Source organism: Tiliqua scincoides, chromosome 8 (assembly GCF_035046505.1).
Source record: "Tiliqua scincoides isolate rTilSci1 chromosome 8, rTilSci1.hap2, whole genome shotgun sequence".
Classification (NCBI taxonomy): domain Eukaryota; kingdom Metazoa; phylum Chordata; class Lepidosauria; order Squamata; family Scincidae; genus Tiliqua; species Tiliqua scincoides.
Genome location: NC_089828.1, coordinates 27,813,522 through 27,823,147, shown reverse-complemented (window position 1 = coordinate 27,823,147; position 9,626 = coordinate 27,813,522). Strand labels below are relative to the sequence as shown.

The 9,626-nt window shown below is 46.2% G+C and overlaps 1 pseudogene; it reads right to left on the bottom strand.

Moving 5' to 3' along the window:
- Positions 1-6,763: 6,763 nt before the first annotated feature.
- LOC136659560 (5S ribosomal RNA) lies at positions 6,764-6,880 on the bottom strand (annotated as a pseudogene).
- Between the last annotated feature and the right edge of the window lie 2,746 nt (positions 6,881-9,626).

Sequence of the window (9,626 nt, the reverse complement as noted above, 5' to 3'; positions counted from 1 at the left end):
GAGTTTATCTTGAACTGATTATTGTAATCCATAAGAAACTGTTTTTGCTTTACTGCAAGAGAATGACTTTTTTCGTTTTAGTTTTCCTGTTTTCCTCTCCAGCTTGTAGTTAAAATGACCTCTGTCGCTGGCCTTGCCTATTAGAAATTCTTAATTTTGTTTAATGATAAGGTGACAAAGTCACCTCTTGAATCACAAGATTGTTCTAATATCTAATTGTTCGAATGGGATATTGAATTATTCTAGTTGTTGAATGGAATACTGGACTATTTGAAACAAATGTCTTTGTTCTGAGTCTTGCCGCTTGCAAGTTGTGTTAGCAGTGAAGATGGAGAGAGACTGACCTTCCCCTCCAGCCCAAGAGAAAATTTGCTCCTTACCCTGAAAACATTACAAAAGGGAGGTTAGGTTGGCACATGGCTAGACATCCTAGGGACCAGTATTTAGAGGACAAATATAAGCTCCAGGGTGAATTTTGAATGCAAGATGGGATGGGATGCAAGACTCCCTCTATCCATGAGGTTAGAGAAGACAGAGGTCCCAGACAGCAGGTTTTGAATGCTTATTAAGGGCAGCAAAGGATCCAAAGGATCTCCTCTATGGAGAACTCGTGCAAGGAAAGCGCCCTACAGGTAGACCACAGCTACAAGGACATCTGCAAGAGGGATCTGAAGGCCTTAGGGATGGACCTCAACAAGTGGGAAACCCTGGCCTCTGAGTGGCCCGCTTGGAGGCAGGCTGTGCAGCATGGCCTTTCCCAGTTTGAAGAGACACTTGGCCAACAGACTGAGGCAAAGAGGCAAAGAAGGAAGGCCCATAGCCAAGGAGACAGACCAGGGACAGACTGCACTTGCTCCCGGTGTGGAAGGGATTGTCACTCCCGGATTGGCCTTTTCAGCCACACTAGATGCTGTGCCAGAACCACCTTTCAGAGCGCGATACCATAGTCTTTCGAGACTGAAGGTTGCCAATACAAGTAAGGGCAGCAGAGTGGGTTGCGGACAGATGGGGCTCATGGGACCCAATCCAATGAGAAGTTCTCCTTCATAGTTCCTATTGCAATGAATGGACAGTACATAAGAGAACTTCTCTTGTACTATGATGGTTATGCCTGCTCAAGTGGTGATCAAGGTGGTCCACCCCCACCACCTCCTTCCCACCCTTATGCGATCTTACCTAGGGCAGCAGGCATCCGTCATCCGCTGCCATGCACAGCCAGCTTCTGGTGGCAACCAGCTCACATGCTCCTGCATGTCGCTGTTTTGAGACAGCCAGAAAGCTTCTATCACCGCTGGCATGCTTGTGGTTGGGGATCGGGGCCTCAGGAGGATTGGGGCCTCAGTCTAAAGAACATCAAGAGGGAGAGAGGTTATAATCAGTATTTTACCTTTAAAAATTCTTATCCTACATCCACTATTTCCACTTATGTCTGTTAAGAACCCTGTGATGAATACAGGTTGCTGCTTCATGCTCTGTCAGGGCCATCAATCCATCTAGCAGACTGGAAGCAGCAATCCAAGATTTAAGACAAGAGTTGTTCTCAACCATTTCTGGAGATCCTATTAGGATTTGGATACATTAGGGATAGGATACAAGACCTTCCACATGCAAAGCAGTTTCCCTTTTGCTGCAATAGTCTCTATCCCTAAAGGAAATTAGGTTGAGAGATAATATTTGGCTCCAGGTTGCCCTTTCTGAATACAGGGAGTGAGAGCAGGAGGAGTGGTGGAGGCAGGGAGGGCCAAACAGAGGTGAGCACTCCCTACCAATCTGCCTCTGAGGTGACTGCTTCAGTCAGGCACCAGGACATGCTCACCAACTCCCCCTGCTTTAAAATATTATATGGGCATACATTTGACTCTCTCCCCAAGTGCCGAGCATTATTTCCTACACAGTTTGGACATGCTGGACACCACCACCTTTGCTCTCACCTTTCTCTCCCTCTCCCCAAATATTTTTTTTCTTTTGCTCCTGGAGCAGGTTACCAAAGGAAGAGCCTGAGAAGGCGAACTCTGTCACCCAGATATCAGTGTACTGTGTATCTGTTTCTTGATGCTGTCATTGACACCCGATGAGAAGAAGCATCACAGTGCCGGTAGCTTATGTACAAAACCCGCGGTTAAATCATATCCAGTTTTCCTTGGCCCCAAACCGAAAGAACGGCCACTTGGCAATCACAGGGCCTATCAAGGCGGCCTTTTCCGGTGCCTTTATTGTACCTCCAGACTCCAAAGGCAGAATGTTTGGGAATACGTTGAATGGATGCAGAATTGGGGGGCGGGGGGGGGAGGTTTACTATAAATCAAGAAAGGCAGGTACGTTAAACTGGGGGAGGCCGGGGGGGGGGAGGACAATGACTAACCAGCTGTTCTGTTACTCATCCCTCTTGTTTTTTAACTCTGTCTCTACCCAAAGGAATATTGGTAGTTGTGCCGTCAACAGTCTCTAAACAAAGCTGCGAGTCCAGATCTCAGATGAGGAATCCAGCTGCTGCTGCTGCTGCTGTGATGTTTTGCCTCCCAATGAATATTTTCTAATCCCGACACCTGCAAGCCATTTTGCCAGGATTTACAATTGAACAAGAAGGATGAGGGGTCCAGAGGGCCGTGTTCTCGGTGTTTGGATTGTAAATGATGGAAGAAAAAAAACTTTGTTATCGGATGTTGTAGTTATTTGAAGTTTGGTGCCCTCTAACCCAGGAGGGACGAGGAATCATTTATCACTTCACAGCAAAAGCTTCGGCAGTTGGGGGCAAATGGTGTGTGTGTGTGTGTGTGTGTGTGTGTGTGTGTGTGTGTGTGTGAGAGAGAGAGAGAGAGAGAGAGAGAAAGAATACCGCCACCGACTCATATGCTGGTTATCTCCTGTCGCTTTTCCAGTTGTCCAGAATAAACAACCCCTGGATTAGCAGACAAGAGAGAAACCATGGCTGTCAGAGCTGCTCCAGAGACAGTTGTGCAAGAAAGTCTGAATTTCAGCCCTGAGTACACATTAGAGGTGGCAGTGTTCATCCACAAAATAAAAGGGTAAATCCAAAAGAAAGGCAATGGGGAATGTCATTCTTATAAGAGTCTTATAAGACTTATAAGACAGATCCTATAAGGCTCAGACTCAGGGATGGACCAAGCCTGTCCCACCGTGGCACCTTACCTAATGCCTTGTTCTGCTTTTTTCACGTCAGTGCACCAACACTGCCACCAGTATCTGCTCTTCCTCCTCCCACTTCCTGGATTTTAAAAACAAAGAGAGGAGCAAAGTGTAAGAGGAAGTTTGGAGGAGAGGAGAGTGGTGGGTTAGAGTGTCTCTACTGTGGTCCACCACTCTTCTCATCTTTTCACTTCCTCTTCTGTTCTGTTACCCTCTTCTTTTTTTAAAATCCAGGCAGTGGGAGAAGGGCTGGCTGCAGCAATGACTGGCATGCCAGGCTGTTGGATAAGGGAGGGCACTGGGTGGAGGCCAGTTGGACACTGATATAGAAATCCAGTAAGCACAGGAGGAGATGGGACATTGTCTTCCTCTGTGTGCAATATGTTGAGTTTCATCATGGATGAAAGACAAGATTTTAATATATTGATAAAGAATAGCTAATATCTACCCAGGGAATTCTCAAAATGACTTATGTAAACTAAAATACAAGTTACTGTTCATAATGATCAAGTTAAAACACTCACAGCCCAATCCTATCTCGTGATCTGCCACTGTAAGCCCTGGACAGGCAGCCCAAAAGCTGTGCCACAGTTCTTGCTTAGGGGCTGTGCAGGCAACAGCGGCTGCTAGGTGCCCCACTGGAGCAGGTGGTCGGTGGCAGGGGCAGTTTGGGGGAGAATCGTGGGCAGTTCAAGGCAGGGAGTAGGCTGGGGCAAGAGAGGGCAAGAGGGGGAGGATTTTGGCAGCATGGTCACTTTACTTTGAAATGGACGTAACAATACCAGAAAGTATCAATTCCTGACATGGCCATCAATCATGTGCTCCAAAACCATCATTTTAATTCAATACAGCAGTGTTTTTCAAACTGTGGGTCAGGATCCACTAGGTGGGTTGCAAGCCAATTTCAGGAGGGTCCCCAGTCATTCCAATATTTTATTTTTAATATGTTAGACTTGATGCTACCATGGTATGTGACTGCATTCCATGCAGGAAATGTTCACGTCTGTTCAAGGAAATGTTACATGTCTGTTCTTTTAACAGGTTACTATGTATATGCTTCTAACGATGATAACAAAATGGGACTCCTGGGTAAGTGTGGGTAGGACTGAAGCCTAGGATTGTTAAAAATGTTCCTGCCTGATGATGTCACTTCCAGTCATGACATCACTTCTGGCAGTTCCTGACAGATTCACATTCTAAAAAGTCCTGGTGCTAAAAGTTTGAGAATCACTGCAATACAGTAAAGAAGTTACTCAGAAATTGACTGTGTGTTTAGGAATTGTCCAGATCAGCGATTTTCAACTACTGTGCTGGGCACACTAGTGTGCTGTGAATGGTCTGCAGGTGAGCTGCAGGAGTTTGGGGGAGGGCCATTATATTACTAAGGCCACTGGGTGATGTGAGTCCCTGGCTGGCAGTGTGGTGTGCCTTGTCAATTATCAGAATACTGATGGTTTGCCTTGAGAACTGAGGAAGTGCAGAGGGACTGGAGGCAAGCATATGTGGGTCCAGTCTTCAAGAAAGGGATCCGGGCAACTACCAGACATTGATACCTGGAGCAAGTTGTTAAGCAATCTTATCTGTGAGCATTTAGAAAGGAGTAAGGAGATTGCCAATAGCCAGCATGGTTTTCTAAAGAACAAATCTTGTCAGACAAACCTTATCTCTGTCAACAACAAGCTGACCAGTTTGGTAGATTGAGGGGATGCTGTGGACATATCTGGATTTCAGTAAGGTTTGATAAGATTCTCCATGACATCCTGGTGGAGGAGATGGTGAGATGTGGATTTGATCAGGGATGTCAAACACAAGGCCTGCGGGCTGCATCCGGCTCTCAGAAGCTCTTTATCTGGCTCTTGGGCTCTCCCAACACCACCATCAGCTGTTGAGCTGTGCTGAAGTATCACAGAAGAAAAGGTGGCCTGTGTGATGATTGAGGTCTCCCATATCTTGAAACTATGATCAAGATTTGCGTATTTTCTCTTCTGCCATTTGCAGCTAATGAGTTCCTAAGTGAGCAAATAGTGCTTAATTCTGGTCATGACTCACTTAATGGCGTCACTTCCAGCTTAATGCAATCACTTACGGTCCCCAGTAGGCTTCATGACTGCTATTCAGCCTGCTGTCTGAAATGAGTTTGACACCCCTGGATTAGGTGCTGCTACTGTCAGGTGGATCAGTGGCTGGCTGACAAACTGTACTCAGAGAGTACACAGCAATAGGTAAGGTGGTGTGACATTGGTAGGTCTTGGACTGGTCTTGCAATCCATTCATTCTTCCACAGAAGGGTCTTCCTCTTCTATGTTGGCCTTTAAGACATTCCTCTTCTATGATTTCAATCAATGTGCCATTTGCTTCTTATTGATTGTAGTACGCACAGTCTTATCAAAGTGAAGCACATTGTTTTTAGGGCTGAGCACTTAGTTGATTCATTGATCTAATCAACTGGAAATATTTTGATTGATTAGAAAGATGCCCTCGGTTAATTGGTTAATTGTTGTTTTTTTTATAACCTTGCTAATTATTTATTTTTTCAAAATACACAAATACTTACAAAAGACATGGACTGTATTTTAGAACCCATTTAGAAATGGGTTATGTCAGAATGCCAGATGCAGGGGAGGGCACCAGGTTGAGGTCTCTTGTTATCTAGTGTGCTCCCTGGGGCATTTGGTGGGCCGCTGTGAGATACAGGAAGCTGGACTAGATGGGCCTATGGCCTGATCCAGTGGGGCTGTTCTTATGTTCTTATGTATGCCCCATCCCAGAAGAGCCATCTTTCTTTCAGCCAGGACAGAGGGCATGCCTTTTCTAAGATGATCCCTGCTGCAAGAGATACCTCTGCATTTTCTGAAAGCAAAAGAAGAACACATTTCCTTCTGAACGAATATTCTGCATCGTATGCAAATTTTCATACACAGATTTAATCAATCAACTAAAATTCACACAAATAATCTTTAATTAATTGGGTGACCGCATTATTGATTTGCAATGGGAGAGACTGAAGGGGAAAGTAATCAATAAGTCTTTCATTCTATTGGGCTGTTACGCCACTGGAATGTGCATTTCAGTAAAGCGTTGACGTAATGTGCTTTCTAGCTGTCGTAAATGCAACAACAACTCCAGAGAGTGTGACAACACTGCACGCGGTGAGCAGCCAGGTCCACATGGTGATGGACCAGGGATGCCCGCCACCTGACGTATGACCATGCAGGGATTGGGAAGGAGGCAAGAAGGTGGTGGAACAGGGTAGGGAGAGAACGGAATGATAATGCGACAGGGCAGAAAGGAGGGCGGATCATGCTCAGGAAGGGCAGTGGCAGCAGAGCCTGTTGAATCCTGCAGCCCTTCCCAGGCCCGATCTGCCTTCATGTGGACTTGTGAAAGTGATATCTCTGGGGTAGGTATGAGTAGACCCAGCGACCAGGCATGAGCTTACCTTGAGGCAAGGGAATGAATGTTCCCTTACCTCAGAGAGGTCTCCCAAGGCCGAAACTCCCCTATGGGATGCAGTAGGGGGCGCATTGGCACTGTTGCATCACCATGCGGGAAGTTAGGTAGGACTGGGCTGAAACACTCAGGTTGGCAACCTTCAGTCTGGAAAGACTCTGGTATAAGCCTACAGCACCCGGTATTCCCAGGTGGTCTCCCATCCAAGTACTAACCAGGCCTGACCCTGCTTAGCTTCTGAGATCAGACGAGATCAGGCATGTGCAGGGTAACAGTTGTTGAAACACTGCTAGAGGTCATATGGTGCTCATATGTTAATATTGTTAACTTGTTTTCTATGTCTTATCCATCAAGTACCTAATATTGCACCAATTAAAAAAGGGAACAAACCCAAACAATACCTTGTCAACGCTTTACAATCCAACACGTTTTAATTCATTTTGAGAGTGAGTCACTCTGATTTCAGCAATTGACAAAATGAGGCTTAAGGACATTGACCTAATCCATATGATGGGAGGGGGGTCAAATTGACCTAGCCCACTCCCCATTTCAGACATCAAGAATGGGAACACTTGATGTTGCACACCCAGAAACTTGCCCAAGTCCTGCCCAGCACCACAACACACACACGCGAGCCCATCGTGAACCCAGTACGGCCAGTTAATCAGAAAACCTTGGGGGCCTAATGAAGGGCCGGTATCTGGTGTCTCTTTTAGCACCGAATAAACTAACTTGGTAGATTTCTTTTGAACTCTGCCTTCACTTTTCAGAGCAAGCAAGTACAGAAGGCTGTGAATTTTTCTACCCTCCCTGCAAGATTATCCCTTCACAACATTTGCACCTAGTTAAGACAGCAAATGGCCTTGACTGTAATCCTGGGACAGAGTCTCCCCAGCACTGCTGTAATCAGGTGTGAGGCATCCATCTCAGCCGGTGTGAAAATGAGTGACTCGGCCTCCTTTGGGTCTCTTGGGAATTCCATTTTGACACAGGAACGCAGAGAGGAGCTCTGGCCAAAGCAACATTGCCTGGGAGGTGCCAAACATGGGTGAAAAATATGTGACTGCTACTGCCGGTGTGCTCTGCCAAATTGGGAACAAACAGCTTTTGACGGTCTGGGAGGGCCAGTGTAGAGATTACAAGGTGAAGGCATCAGTGTGATATTCTAGAAGAGGCCAGGAGGTCGGAGACCAGAGTGCCTAGGCTCTGCCTGGTAGTCTCCTGATGCAGGACTTGAGGGGGGGGGGCGCAGAGGAGGACACCATCAGACCAGTCTACTGTCCCTAGTGCCTGTCCCTGCATCAATTGTTGGGTTGTTTTTTTTTTGGCTTCATTTTATTTTTGTGAGTTTTCTTTCTTTTTTGAAGGTTATAATCATAATAATAAAATTAATTTTGTTTGATCCAAACAACATGTGTTGTTGATGAGAGCCCCAGATGTGCTCTCTCTCTCTCTCTCTCTCTCGCTCTGTGTGTGTGTGTGTGCGCGCACGCAAAATCTAGACTGGTCCATGAAGTATATGGAGAGGGCCTTTAATCCTTCACTCCTGCCACACTTGTTTTGGATCAGGAACCACCCCATGGCTACTCTTTGCCACAAGAGGGAGTTCTCACTGGCAGCAATGTCTGTTTTTCTCCTACGGGGAAAAAGCTGCCACAACGGGGGCAATCTGGACTGGGATGATAGTGGGGCAAAGGGTTAAAGTCCCATTCCCCCTTGCTGTGATCCTGATTTTGAAAGTGGGGGACTTGGAGGCATTTTGTGTCCAGTGCACATGTTTAAAAGCACATGTGCATGAACAGCCTGTCACCATCGGGTCCGGCCCAAGGCCTCCTGAGTTAGCATGTCAGTTGCCACCATCACTCCTTCCACAGTGCCAAATGCCATTCCCCCTTACCTGGTAACACATCAGCTGCTGGGTCCACTTCTCTTCCTTGTCTTGCTATCCGGATTTGTAAAAGAAGAGAGGAAAAAGTGTGAAGGAGAGTGTTGGGCTATAAGGCCTCCAACTCTCTAGTTCAGTGATTTGCAACCAGTTTGCCATGGCACATTTGTGTGCCATGAATGGTCTATAGATGTACCCCAGGAGTTTGGGGCAGACTGGGGGATGTGAGCCCCCTGGCCAGCAATATGGTGTGCCTTGTCAGTTGCAGAAAACTGATGGGTGCCTTGACCATTTTTGCACCTTGTCAGTGTGCCATGAGATAAAAAAGGATTGAAATCAATGTTGGATCACTTTCTTCTCCTCCACATTTCCTCTTTCCATTTCTCCTTCCTTTTTGAATCCAGGGAGCAGGAGGTGAGGGGAGGTGATTGACAAGCACCCCATTGACCATCCACTTCCTGAGGTGACTGCCCCAGTTATCAGTCTTGCACTTTGAAAATGCTTCTAACATATTGTAGGACAATTATATTTTTTGACTATAGCTTTCATGAAAAGAACTAACATCCCTTTGTCGTTGCTCAGTAGATGGCAGGCTGTTGCAGAACAAATGCTTACGGCATTCAGGAGGCTGTGTGGAACAAAGGGTGGTGCAGCACCAGCACAGTATTAGTGGATAATGAGAACAGAGTTGCAGATAATGACTGTGAGGGGCAATTCTACCCCTCACGGATTAGTGAATTCGCAGATAGCGAATGTGCATATAAAGAGATATGACTTTAGTAGTAATAGTAATATCATGCTACCAGTTAGATGGTGTTGTAAGAGTGACATAAACACAAACTTGTCCTGCCCCTGGAGACCTACAAGAGAATCGTCCTCATCCCAGAGATCACCCTATTGCCAGAACCAGTCCATGGGCTTTGTGAAAGCCGCACAAATGTTCCAGATTAGCAATTTGGGAGAGAAAGAGGGAAAAAAGATCTTTTGCTTTCTTGACAGAAAGGCAAGATATGAACTGCCCACATATTTCCCCTCCCCCCCCCCCGATTCAGCAATCAGCAATAATTTCATGGAAGGGAAACAAATGAGTTGCCACATTCCTCCATGTCTCTTGCACTTCACCCTTCGTGGCAGCAATGAAAAG